The following is a 4,269-nucleotide window of genomic DNA, read 5'->3' as shown; positions in this document are numbered from 1 at the left end:
AAGAAAAAAGATAAAGGCTATGGGAAGATGACTAATCTAACGATACAGGTAAAGAAGGAGATTAAAGCCACATTACTGTAAGCTTTGAGTACCAAACAAAAAAGCCTGAACATGATTCAGTAGGTAATGAGCAAAAACGATAAAAAAGAGAAAGCACCTTGAAAAGTTAGCAAGGAGGACATGCTCATTATTCAGTAAGCATTAACATAGCTAAAACAGCTTGCACTGTTTACAGTCATGTGATTTTAATTTAAAAAGACCTTGAGATGCTCAGAGATGGACAGAGATTGATGACCTCCTCATGCAGCCTAATATTCCAGGAAATCCTTAAAGTTGCCTTTCATTAAAGAAATATGGAAAAGGGGCATGGCTTGCCACAGTCCTTTCAGCTTAAATTATACATTTAATTAGCTTATGACAGTGGATTATAACTAAAGCAAGGGGAACTGATGAATGATACATGCTGTTACTCCAAGGGAAAAATGGAACACATCTTGGGTCAATCAAGCATACACAGAATTTCTGTCTCTATATTTCCTTCCTTTTGTATGTACCTTCAAATACCCATTATTATTTAAATAGCTGAAAATTAAATATTGGAAGCTCAAAATACATTTTATTGCTAGAAAAGAACAATGATGTTTGCAACATCATTTTTCTTCTATGGTGTGAAGACCATATTGTATTCTTATATTATCAAGAGCCTTCAATGTTGGTAGTATATAAGCAACCTATAAATAATCTAAGTCAATATGGCCTATTGTAATCAGAATTGTCACTCAAAACTGATGGAATTCTAATCCCAAACCGACAATGTTTAGAAATATAACCACATAATGTTTGCACCCTATCACTCTTTTAAGGTCTATTTTACTTCAGTAATACTTGTTGAAGTCATTACTATTGATAATGTTTGTATACATTACTATTTCTACTGAACTTGCACACATATATCAAGTACAGTAGATCTGTAAATAAACAATATTGCCAAATAATAACAGGCTCTAAAGGGATGGACAATATAGAATGAAATGTAAAAGACAAGTAGGATTCTGAGAAGGTGCAGAAAATAAAGCACAAATTGAACTGGCAGAATCTGTCTTATGTAACTATCTTGTAATCTTGGAAACTACAAAATGTTTGCAGCTTCAAAAGGGGAAGACTCAAAGATCAAAACAAGCAAGTTTGGCAGTAAATTATGTATAACCTTAGTCAATTTAAGCTTTTGGCATAGAAGCAACTACCTATATCCCATTTCCAGTCTATGTCAGTGTGTACGTGTGTTCTAGAACAGATTGCACACAACTTGTGGGGGACAGTGTGGACAAAAATGGCCCTGTTCTCAAATATTAGACAGCTGCATCCTGCTCAGTGATTGCTGCTTCTGATTCTCAGAGATGCAGCCAAGTTGGCTGGCAGCCACTGTTGTTACTCTTTCCCCCATTGCTACCATATTCCTTCTCTTCAGCTGAAGTAACTTCCAGAAGATTTAAAATGCTGGTACCTTTATTTATACCCTCTTTGGTTTTCTCATCTTCCCTTTTGAGAGCCAGACATTAAAGACATGGGCATTCAAAATTAGCTACATTTGTACAAGTCACCATGTTGGCCCAAAGAAAGGCAAAACTCAAAAATTACCTGTGAAAACCTTAATTTTACCCTTGGCCCAGAGATAAGTTGAAACAGTCAAAAAAGCAAAAAGCAGAGCAAAGCAAACAAACAAAATACCCTGAAAGGAAGAAAATCTGGCTTTCAGACTTACCACATTATCAGATTCAAATATCCAATGTTAACAGAAACAATGACAACAACAAGAAAGCCCCACAGCAAACAAGGAAACAGGAAAGAATGACCAACAGAAAGGTAAATAAATCAATAGAAATATTCCCCCCAAAAGCCTGATGATGGATCTACCTCACAAAATCTTCAAATTAACTATCTTATATATGTTTAATATTTACAGAAATTTATAGACAAGGCAAGCAAACAATGCATGAACAAAATAAAACTATTAATAAATAGATAGAAAACCTAAAAGGGAACCAGAAAGAAATTTGGGAACTCAAAATTATAATAAATGAAATACAAAGTTTTCTGGAAGTGTACAAAGGCAGATTTGAGCAAGAAGAAGAATTAGTAAGCTAGAATACAAGTGTGGAAATTATTAAATCTGAGAAGCAGAAAGAAAAATATATATATATATATATTAAAGAAAAGTGAGTATGCATTGTGGCAGTCCCAGAAGCGAGGAAATAAGTGATGTCGCTCAGTCGTGTCAGACTCTTTACGACACCATGGACCCTACCAGGCTCCTCCGTCCATGGGATTTTCCAGGCAAGAATACTGGAATGGGTTGCCATTTCCTTCTCCAGGAGATCTTCCCTACAGGGGGATTGAACCCTGGTCTCCTGCATTGTAGGCAGACGCTTTACCATCTGAGCCACCAGGGAAGTCCAGAAGAGAGAAAGGGACACATAAATATTTAACAAAATAATGGCTAAAAACTTTCCAAATCTAATGAAAAATATGAATATAAATAGCTACAAAGCTCAATAAGTTCCAAGTATCAAGAACTCAAGGAGATCCACACTGAAATAAAGTATAATAAAACTTTCAAAAGACAAAGGCAAAAGGAGAATCTTGAAAGCAACAGAGAAGTGGCTCATCACAAATAAAGGATTCTCATTTACAGATTGCTCAGAAATTCTGGAGGTCAGAAGGCAGTGGATCAATATATTCACAGCATTAAAAGAAAAAAAAAAAAAAAAAAACAACTGTCAAGCAAGAATCTTATCTATAGCAAAAACATGAAGAATTTCTTCAACATTTCCTCAAATGTGAGGAATATGAGGAAGAAAAAACATTTCAATGAAAAGTTGGGGTTCATTACTATTAGCCCACTGAAGGCAGTCAAACATTTCAATAAAGGTAAATATATGGACAATTACAAAAGGAAGCATTATTTTAACAATGGTTCTTTAGTCTACTTTTTGTTTTCTACATGATCTAAAAAACTGAAATATTACTTAAAATATATTAATCTAAAAACTAGAATCATTGTAACATTGTATTTTTAACTCCATACTTTGTTTTCCACCCAGCTTAAGAGACTAGTACATTTAAAATACTTATTAGTTTATGTTTTGGGGCACCTAATGTATAAAGATGTGATTCTGTGAAATCAACAACTGAAAGAGGTGATCTTTAAGCTTAAAATGAGCAGAGTTTTTATATTAATATGTTATTGATACTAAATTGGTATATATTTAAAATGTGGCATGTTTAGGATTTTACATGTAACTCTCATGGTAACTACAAAGAAATAGCTATTATAATATACACAAAAGGAAATATAGGAAAACTGCTAAAAAGCAATGAAAAGAATCTAATAGCAGGGGAAAAGATACATTAAAAAATTTAAGGGCAAGAGTGAAAATAACATACAACTTAATGGAAACTCTCAAAGTAAGAAGGTAAACAACAGGTATATCTTCAGAGCTGAAAGAACAAAACAAAACAGTATTAAACAAGAATACTGTATACTGTGAAAAAAATTTCCTAAAAATAATGTGAAATAAATATTCTTTTAGATAAAGACTGAAGAAATGCATCCCTAATGGAAATCCATAAAAGAAAACAAAACAAACAACAACAACAACAAAATAATAAGAAAACAAAGGATTTATTCAGGCAGGGAAAAAAAATCACCCAAAATGAAACATGGAAACAAAATTAAGAAAGAATAAAATCTAGTTGGCTTTAAATTATGTAGGATTAAAATGGAAGACAGTAACAAAAAATGGTGAGTGATAGTAAATGCAAATTAATGTGTAAATGCAGCAGTATCAGGAGGTAATAAACTACTAAAGTATATTAGACAGTGATGAGGTAAAGACGCATATTATAAACCCTATGAAACAACTGAAGGATAGTTAAAATATATATTTCTAGCAAGTTATTCTTAGGGCAAAAACGAATGATACAAATGTATTCACCCAAAATAAAACAGCAATGACAGGAAACAGAAAAGTATCGGGAGCCATGTTAGGCATTACTGACAAAATGGAGGCACGGCCCCAACTCCCTTTCCTTGTCCCACAGGCACGGACCCAGGATAAAGGAGTTAGGCCTTGTGATTCTGACTTGTTTTTTCCTCTCCTTGGCTGAAAAGAATATTAAGGTGCTTATTTTTCTTGAGAGGAGCATGAGAAGGCACAAAGCCTTTTGCAGCTGTGCTCAGAGAATAATTCAAAAGTTATTAATCATTGA

Source organism: Bos taurus, chromosome 15 (genome assembly GCF_002263795.3).
Source record: "Bos taurus isolate L1 Dominette 01449 registration number 42190680 breed Hereford chromosome 15, ARS-UCD2.0, whole genome shotgun sequence".
In the NCBI taxonomy this organism is placed as follows: Eukaryota; Metazoa; Chordata; class Mammalia; order Artiodactyla; family Bovidae; genus Bos; species Bos taurus.
Note: the sequence above shows the minus strand (reverse complement) of the source record.